The following is a 15,615-nucleotide window of genomic DNA, read 5'->3' as shown; positions in this document are numbered from 1 at the left end:
GGCCAAATCACTGGCTTTGAAAGCAGACCAAGGTAGGCCAGCAGCACGGTTCAATTCCCGTAACAGCCTCCCCGAACAGGTGCCGGAATATGGCGACTAGGGGCTTTTCACAGGAACTTCATTTGAAGCCTACTTGTGACAATAAGTGATTTTCATTTTTTTTTTGTTAATGAGCTGGCCAGTTCAAACACCATGTGGTAGCTAGTAATTCTGGTTAGGCTGGTATCAGGTCTCCAGTCAAGTCAGCATAGTGTCAATCCACAGTTGAACATGTATAATAGTTTAGATGTTAAATAAAATCGTGTTGCATCTTATCAAGTGTTGGAGGTCTGTCTCTCGCTACACTGCATCAAGTGCAGTCCACATCGACCCAGCCTACCCAACACATCATGGTACAAGTGAGTGATGCTGAAAATTGACGGACCTACCTTGAGTGAATCAGCGTTGACCAGCAAACAGCCATCCGGTGACATGGAAAACGTCCGTCCTCCTCCGCAGCTCCGCATCGCCGGCAACCTCGGTGCAAATTGGAAGATCTTCAAACAAAAGTTCCAACTCTATCTAGAACAAAGAACAAAGAACAAATAAATGTACAGCACAGGAACAGGCCCTTCGGCCCTCCAAGCCCGTACCAACCATGCTGCCCGACTAAACTACAATCTTCTACACTTCCTGGGTCCGTATCCCTCTATTCCCATCCTATTCATGTATTTGTCAAGATGCCCCTTAAATGTCACTATCGTCCCTGCTTCCACCACCTCCTCCGGTAGCGAGTTCCAGGCACCCACTACCCTCTGCGTAAAAAACTTGCCTCGTACATCTACTCTAAACCTTGCCCCTCTCACCTTAAACCTATGCCCCCTAGTAATTGACCCCTCTACCCTGGGGAAAAGCCTCTGACTATCCACTCTGTCTATGCCCCTCATAATTTTGTAGACCTCTATCAGGTCTCCCCTCAACCTCCTTCGTTCCAGTGAGAACAAACCGAGTTTATTCAACCGCTCCTCATAGCTAATGCCCTCCATACCAGGCAACATTCTGGTAAATCTCTTCTGCACCCTCTCTAAAGCCTCTACATCCTTCTGGTAGTGTGGCGACCAGAATTGAACACTATAAAGAAGCCACCGACCTCGAGGCCACATCGGACGCCAGGAAGATCGCACTATTCCTCTCAACAGCCGGGGACCACGCCATCCACATCTACAACTCCCTTACATTCACTGAAGGCGAAGACAAGACAAAATTTAAAACAGTCCTACTGAAGTTCGACAGCCACTGCGACATTGAGGTGAATGAGAGCTTTGAACGATACGTTTTCCAGCAGAGACTTCAGGGTAAGGATGAACCTTTTCAATCCTTTCTGACCCATCTCCGCATCCTCGTGCAGTCATGTAACTATGACTCGACCACTGATTCCATGATCCGGGATCAGATCGTTTTCGGGGTCCACTCCGACTCCCTTCGCCAGCAGCTCCTGAAAGTCAAGCAGCTCACCCTCACCATCGCCATCGAAACGTGCGTTCTCCACGAACATGCTAACAATCGGTACTCCCACATCAGGGCGGCAGAAACGGCAAAGCTAACCTCCCACGAGGCGGAATGGGTGCATCGCACAAATGCAGGGCCTAAGTATCGACGAGAGTGGCCATTCCGCACGCTTTTCCCGGGCCCCTGCGCGTGCGCGCCACGACCGAGGGGACGGCGAGACCGACGACCAGACTACGCAGTTGCGTACGTCATTCAACCGCACTGCGCATGCGCGATGGCGCACGGAACGCGCTGACGTTGACGTCATGACGTGTCCGAATTGCGGCTCCGCCCATTTAAGCGGCAATATCCGGCAAAATCATGACGGTATCTACAGTGTGGCAAGCTTGGCCACTACGCAGCCCTTTGCAGATCTGCTCCACTGCCCAGCATCCAGCGATCCCAGCTGCGGCGCAGAAGCGTCTGGTCAATACAGCAGGCCATGCCAGACTCTGACCCCGACAGCCCAACAGATCCTGATGCTGCGTGCCTCAAATCTCCCTACCGGGTAGGCATCATTACGAAGCATGTGCTGTCTTTCTCCAAGACAGCGAAGCACCTCCCGATCCTTAGCGTGGATCCCGACGATGAGTGGTGTGCTGTCCTCACAGTCAACAAGGCTCGCATCAGGTTCAAACTGGACACTGGCGCATCGGCAAACCTCATCTCCAAATCCGATCTCGACACCATCTGCGTCAGACCAAGCATTCTTCCACCGGCCTGCCAGCTCCTTGACTACAATGGCAATGCCATAGCTGCCAGTGGCTCATGCCAACCCGGAGTTTCCAATAAGTCATTTAAAGCGACACTGCGATTTGAGAGCGTGGGACCTGACAGTGCATCCCTGCTCGGTGCTCGGGCCTGCAAACTCCTGAACTTGTTTCAGCGGGTCCACACCATGTCATCCTCACAGGCGACGGCCTCACCTGATGAGAACTTCCAGGCTGAAATTCATGACATCATCACACAGTACCACAGCGTGTTCGACGGAATGGGCACACTCCCATACCAATACAAAATCCTGCTCAAACCAAACGCCACCCCTGTGATCCACGCACCACGTCGGGTGCCGGCACCCCTCAAGGACCACCTCAAGCAGCAGCTACAAGACCTCCAGGACCAGGGCATCATATCAAAGGTCACAGAACCCACGGACTGGGTCAGCTCCATGGTCTGCGTCAAGAAGCCGTCAGGGGAGCTACGAATCTGCATCGACCGCAAGGATTTAAACCGCAACATCATGAGGGTACACTCGGATTGAGACGGAATGCCTGGGCTTCCTAACGAATCGACAAATTTCCCGACTATGTGTATGACCTCCCAAAATTCACAGTTGAGACGGACCACAGGCCATTAGTCCACATAATCCAGAAGGATTTAAATGACATGACGCCTCGGTTACAACGAATCCTTCTCAAGCAACGCCGCTATGACTTTGAACTTGTCTACACGCCAGGCAAAGAACTCATTGTTGCAGATGCCCTTTCCAGGTCTATCACCACACCGTGTGAACAAACGGACTTTTCTGCCAAATCGATGCGCAGGTGCAATTGTGTGCCTCCAACCTTCCGGCCACTGATGAGAGGGTCATCCAAATTCGTGAGGAAACGGCCAAGGATCCTCTGCTGCAGTGTGTGATGCAGCACCTCACGACTGGCTGGCAGAAGGGACAGTGTCCCCAGTTTTACAACATCAAGGACGACCTGACGGTGGTGGACGGCATCCTCATGAAGCTCGGTAGGATTGTGATTCCGCAGAGCATGCGAGCTATGGTGCTCGGCCAACTCCATGAGGGTCACCTGGGGTTCGAGAAATGTCGACGCAGAGCTCGAGAGGCAGTCTATTGGCCGGGCATCAGCCAGGACGTTGCCAAACCGGTCCCACATGTCAGAAATTTCAGCCAGCTCAACCCAAAGAAACTCTGCAGCAACATGAGATAGTGACCTCCCCATGGTCCAAAGTCGGTGTCGACCTTTTCCACGCCAAGGGGCGTGACTATGTCCTCCTGGTCGACTACTTCTCCAATTACCCTGAAGTGGTGAAACTGTCCGACCTCATGTCGAACGCAGTGATTAAAGCATGCAAAGAAACGTTTGCCAGGCATGGGCTACCGTTCACGGTGATGAGTGACAACGGTCCCTGTTTTTACAGCCAGGAATGGTCTGATTTTGCCCGCCTGTACAACTTCCGTCACGTAACCTCCAGCCCCCACTACCCACAGTCAAACGGGAAGGCTGAAAAGGGGCCCATATCGTCAAGAGGTTACTATGCAAGGCTGCAGACTCAGGCTCCAACTTCAACCTGGCGCTGCTGGCATACAGAGCATCCCCGCTGTCCACTGGGTTGTCTCATGAATCGCACTCTGCAAACCACGGTTCCAGCCATCCATGTTCCAGACCTTGACCACCTCACGGTCATACAAAGGTTTCAGCAGTCTCGGGCCCAACAGAAATCAGCTTACGACGCTCATGCCACGGATCTCCCCGAGCTGGTCCCAACTGATCGTGTTCATGTGCAGTTGCCTGATGGCGGCTGGTCCCAACTGATCGTTCATCGTCCGCATGGCTGATGGCTCCTTCCTACGACGCAACAGATGGGCGCTGCGCAGAGTTCCACGCCCGCCACCTACCCATGATGTCCCGCCTCACACAATGCTTCCTCCGGACGTGCCCTACCACGAGGCCACCGATCTACCAGCAATCCTGCCGACCTCCGCGACCACCGCATTGGCGGCGGTCCCACTTATCCAAGTGCGGGCGGCCCCTGATCCACCCTTGAGGTGGTCAACCAGAATTCGTCGTCCGCCGCAGAGACTAAACTTGTAGACTGAACTTTTGCACAACTGTGTTATCTTATCGTTTTGACCTCTGTAAATATCGGGGAAGCCTCTGTGCCCTGTAAAGAAATACAGGTGGTGAATGACCGGCTTAGGGTGACTGAGGGCAGGCGGGTGTGTTTGACTTGCAAGGGGGATTTTCCTTCGGGGAGATGGTGGTGGCTCAGGAAGCTGAGCCCGGACATGTGGGATCGATTCTCGAACTGGGAACGATTAGACAATGACACCTACCGGACCATCACGGTGTCGCCGGGAGGGATTACTGTATGTTGGGAGAAGTGGTGGGCTTATGACCAGGGGATATATTTATGCCTGTGGGGGTCTGCCAAGGTATGTCCACAAGGGGCATCAATCACTTTTGTGAGGTGGTGGCAGGACCCAGGGAAGGGGATAAATTGGGGTCGCAGTGAGCAGGCATGTGTAGCTCCCAGGGAAGGGATGACAGTGAAAGCTACCGAACTGCTGGTTCAGGTAAAGAAGCCCCTACCCATCACCCCGTAGAATTGTCATAAACACTTTTTCTCCCCGGAGCAAAAGACCCAGGATATTGATTGGGAAATAGAAGACCCCGATTGGTGGAACTTAGGCTCTTGGATAGTGATCCCAGCCTGGATCCGTATAGCCTCCCATCTATTAATTGTGTGTCAACTAATTATTGTGTTTTATTTACTATGTGTTAACTGCAAGTTCCAGAAGCGAAGAAAGACCGCAGAGCTGCAGGAGTTATTAAATCAATCAAACCTCCATGGCCAGAACCGAACCTCACCAGTTTAATAAAAACCGCTTCTGTACCCCAATGAAATTTCTGTATATATATGCGGTAACCCCTCCGTTTGGAGGCCACTGGTTTATTGCTGTACTTGTTGTATTTAACGTTGTTCCATCCCGCATATTGCAAGGGATTGTTGTAATGTATCTACCTATATCACCTTTCTCTGTGTTGCTGTATGTAAAAGGGGTTTAGCTCAGATTAAGGGGACTCCTCGGGACACAGAGCTTCACGGGTTAGTAGGGGGTGCTTACAGTCACGAAGGAGGAGAAGTGTTGCCCTTCAACGTTTTATGTCGATACGGTCCGAGCGAGTCTGGACATATCGAAGGGGCATCTGTAAGTTTTTCGGGCAACACCAACACCTATAAGGGCTGTAAAACACACATTGGCCATTTTAAATGGTAGAAGTGGCCACGTTTGGCTGCAGAAACTGGCTGTTTCTCCCAGCAGGCTCAGCAGCCAGTCGAATTCACAAACGGTCAGAGCCCAGGCGGGCTGCTGATTAGATTAACTGAAACACAAAGGGAGCAGAAGACATCACCAGACCAGACCCGCATCGAGATTGGAAGATCGATACCAACCACAATGGACCTGGATAAGATACAATAGACACAATAATGGGGCGATCCAGCAGTAAGGAGAAACCCATCTCCATGATAGGAAAGCAATCTGTAAGCCCCGGGAAAGTGATTAGGAACATCGATGGGGCCCATTCATACTGGGCAGGGCAGTCTATAGACTGTGCTATCACTGAGGCTGATAACAATCCAGGACCACTGTTCTTGCAATTGCAGATGGGGGCGGAGCTCGCGGGACTTTTTCAAATCTGAACTTTAAAAAGTGTGGCTAGGCAGCCTTTTGGCAACTCTTTTCTCTTCGGACCCGCATGGCAACTCCCTTTTCTCTTCGGACCCGCTTGGCAACTCTCTTTTCTCTTCGGACACGCTTGGCAACTCTCTTTTCTCTTCGGACCCGCATGGGAACTCTCTTTTCCCTTCGGACCCGCTTGGCAACTCTCTTTCTCTTCAGACCCGCATGGCAACTCTCTTTTCCCTTCGGACCCACATGGCAACTCTCTTTCTCGTCGGACCCGCTTGGCAAATCTCTTTTCTCTTCGGACCCGCTTGGCAACTCTCTTTCTCGTCGGACCCGCTTGGCAACTCTCTTTCTCTTTAGACCCGCATGGCAACTCTCTTTTCTCTTCGGGCCCGCATGGCAACTCTCTTTCTCTTCGGACCCGCATGGCAAATCTCTTTTCTCTTCGGACCCGCATGGCAACTCTCTTTTCTCTTCGGACCCGCATGGCAACTCTCTTTCTCTTCGGACCCGCATGGCAACTCTCTTTTCTCGTCGGACCCGCATGGCAACTCTCTTTTCTCTTCAGACCCGCATATCAACTCTCTTTCTCTTCGGACCGGCATGGCAACTCTCTTTTCTCTTCGGACACGCATGGCAACTCTCTTTCTCTTCGGACCCGCATGGCAACTCTATTTCGCTTCGAACCCGCATGGCAACTCTATTTCTCTTCGGACCCGCATGGCAACTCTCTTTTCTCTTCGGACACGCTTGGCAACTCTCTTTTCTCTTCGGACCCGCATGGGAACTCTCTTTTCCCTTCGGACCCGCTTGGCAACTCTCTTTCTCTTCAGACCCGCATGGCAACTCTCTTTTCCCTTCGGACCCACATGGCAACTCTCTTTCTCGTCGGACCCGCTTGGCAAATCTCTTTTCTCTTCGGACCCGCTTGGCAACTCTCTTTCTCGTCGGACCCGCTTGGCAACTCTCTTTTCCCTTCGGACCCGCTTGGCAACTCTCTTTCTCTTTAGACCCGCATGGCAACTCTCTTTTCTCTTCGGACCCGCATGGCAACTCTCTTTTCTCTTCGGACCCGCATGGCAACTCTCTTTCTCTTCGGACCCGCATGGCAAATCTCTTTTCTCTTCGGACCCGCATGGCAACTCTCTTTTCTCTTCGGACCCGCATGGCAACTCTCTTTTCTCTTCGGACCCGCATGGCAACTCTCTTTTCTCTTCGGACCCGCATGGCAACTCTCATTCCCTTCGGACCCGCTTGGCAACTCTCTTTCTCTTCGGACCCGCATGGCAACTCTCTTTTCTCGTCGGACCCACATGGCAACTCTCTTTTCTCTTCAGACCCGCATATCAACTCTCTTTCTCTTCGGACCGGCATGGCAACTCTCTTTTCTCTTCGGACACGCATATCAACTCTCTTTCTCTTCGGACCCGCTTGGCAACTCTCTTTTCTCTTCGGACCCGCATGGCAACTCTCTTTTCTCTTCGGACCCGCATGGCAACTCTCTTTCTCTTCGGACACGCTTGGCAACTCTCTTTTCTCTTCGGACCCGCATGGCAACTCTCTTTTCTCTTCGGACCCGCATGGCAACTCTATTTCTCTTCCAACCCGCATGGCAACTCTCTTTCTCTACGGACCCGCATGGCAACTCGCTTTCTCTCCGGACCCGCTTGGCAACTCTCTTTCTCTCCGGACCCGCATGGCAACTCTCTTTCTCTTCGGACCCGCATGGCAACTCTCTTTCTCTTCGGACCCACATGGCAACTCGCTTTCTCGTCGGACCCGCATGGCAACTCTCTTTCTCTTTGGGCCCGCATGGCAACTCTCTTTCTCTCCGTCCCGCATGGCAACTTTCTTTTCTCTTCGGACCCGCATGGCAACTCTCTTTCTCTTCGGACCCGCATGGCAACTCTCTTTCCCTTCGGACCCGCATGGCAACTCCCTTTTCTCTTCGGACCCGCATGGCAACTCTCTTTCTCTCCGTCCCGCATGGCAACTCTCTTTTCTCTTCGGACACGCTTGGCAAATCTCTTTCTCTTCGGACCCGCATGGCAACTCTCTTTTCCCTTCGGACCCGCTTGGCAACTCTCTTTCTCTTCAGACCCGCATGGCAACTCTCTTTTCCCTTCAGACCCACATGGCAACTCTCTTTCTCGTCGGACCCGCTTGGCAACTCTCTTTTCTCTTCGGACCCGCTTGGCAACTCTCTTTCTCGTCGGACCCGCTTGGCAACTCTCTTTTCCCTTCGGACCCGCTTGGCAACTCTCTTTCTCTTTAGACCCGCATGGCAACTCTCTTTTCTCTTCGGACCCGCATGGCAACTCTCTTTTCTCTTCGGACCCGCATGGCAACTCTCATTCCCTTCGGACCCGCTTGGCAACTCTCTTTTCTCTTCGGACCGGCTTGGCAACTCTCTTTTCCCTTCGGACCCGCTTGGCAACTCTCTTTCTCTTTAGACCCGCATGGCAACTCTCTTTTCTCTTCGGACCCGCATGGCAACTCTCTTTTCTCTTCGGACCCGCATGGCAACTCTCATTCCCTTCGGACCCGCTTGGCAACTCTCTTTTATCTTCGGACCCGCATGGCAACTCTCTTTTCTCTTCGGACCCGCATGGCAACTCTCTTTCTCTTCGGACCCGCATGGCAACCCTCTTTTCTCTTCGGACCAGCTTGGCAACCCTCTTTTCCCTTCGGACCCGCTTGGCAACTCTCTTTCTCTTCAGACCCGCATGGCAACTCTCTTTTCCCTTCGGACCCGCATGGCAACTCTCTTTTCTCTTCGGACCCGCTTGGCAACTCTCTTTTCTCTTCGGACCCGCTTGGCAACTCTCTTTCTCTTCGGACCCGCATGGCAACTCTCTTTTCTCTTCGGACCCGCTTGGCAACTCTCTTTTCTCTTCGGACCCGCTTGGCAACTCTCTTTCTCTTCGGACCCGCATGGCAACTCTCTTTCTCTTCGGACCCGCTTGGCAACTCTCTTTCTCTTCGGACCCGCATGGCAACTCTCTTTTCACTTCGGAACCGCATGGCAACTCTCTTTTCACTTCGGAACCGCATGGCAACTCTCTTTTCACTTCGGAACCGCATGGCAACTCTCTTTCCCTTTGCACCCGCTTGGCAACTGTCTTTCTCTTCAGACTCGCATATCAACTCTCTTTTCTCTTCGGAGACGCATATCAACTCTCTTTTCTCTTCGGACCCGCATGGCAACTCTCTTTTCTCGTCGGACCCGCTTGGCAACTCTCTTTCTCTTCGGACCTGCATGGCAACTCTCTTTTCCCTTCGGACCCGCATGGCAACTCTCTTTTCTCTTCGGAGACGCATATCAACTCTCTTTTCTCTTCGGACCCGCATGGCAACTCTCTTTCTCTTCGGACCCGCATGGCAACTCTCTTTTCTCTTCGGACCCGCTTGGCAACTCTCTTTTCTCGTCGGACCCGCTTGGCAACTCTCTTTCTCTTCGGACCTGCATGGCAACTCTCTTTCTCTTCGGACCCGCATGGCAACTCGCTTTCTCTTCGGACCCGCATGGCAACTCTCTTTCCCTTCGGAACCGCATGGCAACTCTCTTTTCTCGTCGGACCCGCATGGCAACTCTCTTTTCTCTCCGGACCCGCATGCCAACTCTCTTTCTCTTCGGACCCGCTTGGCAACACTCTTTTCTCTCCGGACCCGCATGGCAACTCTCTTTCTCATCGGGCCCGCATGGCAACTCTCTCTTCGGACCCGCATGGCAACTCTCTTTTCTCGTCGGACCCGCATGGCAACTGTCTTTTCTCTTCGGACCCGCTTGGCAACTCTCTTTCTCTTCGGACCCGCATGGCAACTCTCTTTCTCTTCGGACCGGCACGGCAACTCTCTTTTCACTTCGGAACCGCATGGCAACTCTCTTTCTCTTCGGACCCGAATGACAACTCTCTTTCTCTTCGAACCCGCATGGCAACTCTATTTCTCTTCGGACCCGCATGGCAACACTCTTTTCTCTTCGTACCCGCATGGCAACTCTATTTCTCTTCGGACCCGCATGGCAACTCTCATTCTCTTCGGACCCGCATGTCAACTCTCTTTCTCTTCGGACCCGCATGGCAACTCTCTTTCTCTTCGGACCCGCTTGGCAACTCTCTTTCTCTTCGGACCAGCATGGCAACTCTCTTTCTCTTCGGACCCGCATGGCAACTCTCATTCTCTTCGGACCCGCATGTCAACTCTCATTCTCTTCGGACCCGCATGTCAACTCTCTTTTCTCTTCGGACCCGCATGTCAACTCTCATTCTCTTCGGACCCGCATGTCAACTCTCTTTTCTCTTCGGACCCACATGTCAACTCTCATTCTCTTCGGACCCGCATGTCAACTCTCATTCTCTTCGGACCCGCATGTCAACTCTCTTTCTCTTCGGACCCGCTTGGCAACTCTCTTTCTCTTCGGACCAGCATGGCAACTCTCTTTCTCTTCGGACCCGCATGGCAACTCTCATTCTCTTCGGACCCGCATGTCAACTCTCATTCTCTTCGGACCCGCATGTCAACTCTCTTTTCTCTTCGGACCCACATGTCAACTCTCTTTCTCTTCGGACCCGCATGGCAACTCTCTTTCTCTTCGGACCCGCATGGCAACTCTCTTTCTCTTCGGACCCGCTTGGCAACTCTCTTTCTCTTCGGACCCGCATGGCAACTCTCTTTCTCTTCGGACCCGCATGGCAACTCTCTTTCTCTTCGGACCCGCATGGCAACTCTCTTTCTCTTCGGACCTGCATGGCAACTCTCTTTCCCTTCGGACCCGCATGGCAACTCTCTTTCTCTTCGGACCCGCTTGGCAACTCTCTTTCTCTTTGGACCCGCATGGCAACTCTCTTTCTCTTCGGACCCGCATGGCAACTCTCTTTCCCTTCGGACCCACATGTCAACTCTCTTTCTCTTCGGACCCGCATGGCAACTCTCTTTTTCTTCGGACCCGCTTGGCAACTCTCTTTCTCTTCGGACCCGCATGGCAACTCTCTTTCTCTTCGGACCCGCTTGGCAACTCTCTTTCTCTTCGGACCCGCATGGCAACTCTCTTTCTCTTCGGACCCGCTTGGCAACTCTCTTTCTCTTCGGACCCGCATGGCAACTCTCTTCTCTTCGGACCCGCATGGCAACTCTCTTTCCCTTCGGACCCACATGTCAACTCTCTTTCTCTTCGGACCCGCTTGGCAACTCTCTTTCTCTTCGGACCCGCGTGGCAACTCTCTTTCTCTTCGGACCCGCTTGGCAACCCTCTTTTCTCGTCGGACCCGCATGGCAACTCTCTTTTGTCTTCGGACCCGCATGGCAACTCTCTTTCTCTTCGGACCCGCATGGCAACTCTCTTTCTCTTCGGACCCGCATGGCAACTCTCTTTCTCTTCGGACCCGCTTGGCAACTCTCTTTCTCTTCGGACCCGCTTGGCAACTCTGTTTCTCTTCGGACCCGCATGGCAACTCTCTTTCTCTTCGGACCCGCTTGGCAACTCTCTTTCTCTTCGGACCCGCTTGGCAACTCTGTTTCTCTTCGGACCCGCATGGCAACTCTCTTTTGTCTTCGGACCGGCATGGCAACTCTCTCTTCGGACCGGCATGGCAACTCTCTTTCTCTTCGGACCCGCATGGCAACTCTCTTTCTCTTCGGACCCGCATGGCAACTCTCTTTCTCTTCGGACCCGCATGGCAACTCTCTTTCTCTTCGGACCCGCATGGCAACTCTCTCTTATCTTCGGACCCGCATGGCAACTCTCTTTCTCTTCGGAACCGCATGGCAACTCTCTTTTGTCTTCGGACCCGCATGGCAACTCTCTTTTCTCTTCGGACCCGCATGGCAACTCTCTTTTCTCTTCGGACCCGCTTGGCAACCCTCTTTTCTCGTCGGACCCGCATGGCAACTCTCTTTTGTCTTCGGACCCGCTTGGCAACCCTCTTTTCTCGTCGGACCCGCATGGCAACTCTCTTTCTCTTCGGACCCGCATGGCAACTCTCTTTCTCTTCGGACCCGCATGGCAACTCTCTTTTGTCTTCGGACCCGCATGGCAACTCTCTTTTGTCTTCGGACCCGCATGGCAACTCTCTTTCTCTTCGGACCGACATGGCAACTCTCTTTTCCCTTCGGACCCGCATGGCAACTCTCTTTTCCCTCCGGACCGACATGGCAACTCTCTTTCTCTTCGGACCCGCATGGCAACTCTCTTTTCGCTTCGGACCGACATGGCAACTCTCTTTATCTTCGGACCCGCTTGGCAACTCTCTTTCTCTTCGGACCCGCTTGGCAACTCTCTTTCTCTTCGGACCCGCATGGCAACTCTCTTTCTCTTCGGACCCGCATGGCAACTCTCTTTCCCCTTCGGACCCGCTTGGCAACTCTCTTTCTCTTCGGACCCGCTTGGCAACTCTCTTTCTCCTCGGACCCACATGGCAACTCTCTTTCTCTTCGGACCCGCATGGCAAATCTCTTTCTCTTCGGACCCGCATGGCAACTCTCTTTTTCTTCGGAACCGCATGGCAACTCTCTTTCTCTTCGGACCCGCATGGCAACTCGCTTTCTCTCCGGACCCGCTTGGCAACTCTCTTTCTCTTCGGACCCGCTTGGCAACTCTCTTTCTCTTCGGACCCGCTTGGCAAATCTCTTTCTCTTCGGACCCGCACGGCAACTCGCTTTCTCTCCGGACCCGCATGGCAACTCTCTTTCTCTTCGGACCCGCTTGGCAAATCTCTTTCTCTTCGGACCCGCTTGGCAACTCTCTTTCTCTTCGGACCCGCTTGGCAACTCTCTTTCTCCTCGGACCCACATGGCAACTCTCTTTCTCTTCGGACCCGCATGGCAACTCTCTTTCTCTCCGGACCCGCATGGCAACTCTCTTTCTCTTCGGACCCGCATGGCAACTCTCTTTTCCCTTCGGACCCGCATGGCAACTCTCTTTCTCTTCGGACCCGCATGGCAAATTTATTTTCTCTTCGGACCCGCATGGCAACTCTCTTTCTCTTCGGACCCGCATGGCAACTCTCTTTTCTCTTCGGACCCGCATGGCAACTCTCATTCCCTTCGCACCCGCTTGGCAACTCTCATTTCTCGTCGGACCCGCTTGGCAAGTCTCTTTCTCTTCAGACCCGCTTATCAACTCTCTTTTCTCTTCGGACCCGCATATCAACTCTCTTTCTCTTCGGACCCGCATGGCAACTCTCTTTTCCCTTCGGACCCGCTTGGCAACTCTCTTTCTCTTCAGACCCGCATATCAACTCTCTTTTCTCTTCGGACCCGCATATCAACTCTCTTTCTCTTCGGACCCGCATGGCAACTCTCTTTTCTCTTCGGTCCCACATGGCAACTCTCTTTCTCTTCGGACCCGCTTGGCAACTCTCTTTTCTCGTCGGACCCGCTTGGCAAGTCTCTTTTCTCTTCGGACCTGCATGGCAACTCTCTTTTCTCTTCGGACCCGCATGGCAACTCTCTTTCTCTTCGGACCCGCATGGCAACTCTCTTTCTCTTCGGAACCGCATGGCAACTCTCTTTTCTCTTCGGACCCGCTTGGCAACTCTCTTTCTCTTCGGAACCGCATGGCAACACTCTTTCTCTTCGGAACCGCATTGCAACTCTCTTTCTCTTCGGACCCGCTTGGCAACTCTCTTTTCTCGTCGGACCCGCTTGGCAAGTCTCTTTTCTCTTCGGACCTGCATGGCAACTCTCTTTTCTCGTCGGACCCGCTTGGCAAGTCTCTTTTCTCTTCGGACCCGCATGGCAACTCTCTTTCTCTTCGGACCCGCATGGCAACTCTCTTTCTCTTCGGAACCGCATGGCAACTCTCTTTTCTCTTCGGACCTGCATGGCAACTCTCTTTCTCTTCGGACCTGCATGGCAACTCTCTTTCTCTTCGGACCCGCATGGCAACTCTCTTTCTCTTCGGAACCGCATTTCAACTCTCTTTCTCTTCGGACCCGCTTGGCAACTCTCTTTCTCTTCGGACCTGCATGGCAACTCTCTTTCTCTTCGGACCCGCATGGCAACTCTCTTTCTCTTCGGAACCGCATGGCAACACTCTTTCTCTTCGGAACCGCATTGCAACTCTCTTTCTCTTTGGACCCGCTTGGCAACTCTCTTTTCTCGTCGGACCCGCTTGGCAACTCTCTTTTCTCTTCGGACCCGCATGGCAACTCTCTTTCTCTTCGGACCCGCATGGCAACTCTCTTTCTCTTCGGACCCGCATGGCAACTCTCTTTTCTCTTCGGACCTGCATGGCAACTCTCTTTCTCTTCGGACCTGCATGGCAACTCTCTTTCTCTTCGGACCCGCATGGCAACTCTCTTTCTCTTCGGAACCGCATGGCAAATCTCTTTTCTCGTCGTACCCGCATGGCAACTCTCTTTTCTCTCCGGACCCGCATGGCAACTCTCTTGCTCTTCGGACCCGCTTGGCAACTATCTTTTCTCTTCAGACCCGCCTGGCAACTCTCTTTCTCTTCGGACCCGCATGGCAACTCTCTTTCTCGTTGGACCCGCATGGCAACTCTCTTTCTCTTCGGACCCGCTTGGCAACACTCTTTTCTCTCCGGACCCGCATGGCAACTCTCTTTCTCGTCGGACCCGCATGGCAACTCTCTCTTCGGACCCGCATGGCAACTCTCTTTCTCTCCGGACCCGCATGGCAACTCTCTTTCTCTTCGGACCCGCTTGGCAACTCTCGTTTCTCTTCGGACCCGCTTGGCAACTCTCTCTTCGGACCCGCTTGGCAACTCTCTCTTCGGACCCGCATGGCAACTGTCTTTTCTCTTCGGACCCGCTTGGCAACTCTCTTTCTCTTCGGACCCGCATGGCAACTCTCTTTTCTCTTCAGACCCGCATATCAACTCTCTTTCTCTTCGGATCGGCATGGCAACTCTCTTTTCTCTTCGGACCAGCATGGCAACTCTCTTTCTCTTCGGACCCGCATGACAACTCTCTTTCTCTTCGAACCCGCATGGCAACTCTCTTTTCTCTTCGGACCCGCATGGCAACTCTCTTTCCCTTCGGACCCGCATGGCAACTCTCTTTCTCTCCGGACCCGCATGGCAACTCTCTTTCTCTTCGGACACGCATGGCAACTCTCTTTTCTCTTCGGACCCGCATGGCAACTCTCTTTCTCTTCGGACCCGCTTGGCAACTCTCTTTCTCTCCGGACCCGCTTGGCAACTCTCTTTCTCTTCGGACCCGCATGGCAACTCTCTTTCTCTTCGGACCCACATGGCAACTCGCTTTCTCGTCGGACCCGCATGGCAACTCTCTTTCTCTTTGGGCCCGCATGGCAACTCTCTTTCTCTCCGTCCCGCATGGCAACTCTCTTTTCTCTTCGGACCCGCATGGCAACTCTCTTTCTCTTCGGACCCGCATGGCAACTCTCTTTCTCTCCGTCCCGCATGGCAACTCTCTTTTCTCTTCGGACCCGCATGGCAACTCCCTTTTCTCTTCGGACCCGCATGGCAACTCTCTTTTCCCTTCGGACCCGCTTGGCAACTCTCTTTCTCTTCCGACCCGCATGGCAACTCTCTTTCTCTTCGGACCCGCATGGCAACTCTCTTTCTCTTCGGACCCGCATGGCAACTCTCTTTCCCTTCGGACCCACATGGCAACTCTCTTTCTCTTCGGACCCGCGTGGCAACTCTCTTTCTCTTCGGACCCGCTTGGCAACTCTCT

This window comes from Scyliorhinus torazame, chromosome 7, assembly GCF_047496885.1.
Source record: "Scyliorhinus torazame isolate Kashiwa2021f chromosome 7, sScyTor2.1, whole genome shotgun sequence".
NCBI lineage: Eukaryota > Metazoa > Chordata > Chondrichthyes > Carcharhiniformes > Scyliorhinidae > Scyliorhinus > Scyliorhinus torazame.
The sequence above is the reverse complement of the archived record's forward strand: the minus strand, read 5'-3'. Positions refer to the sequence as shown.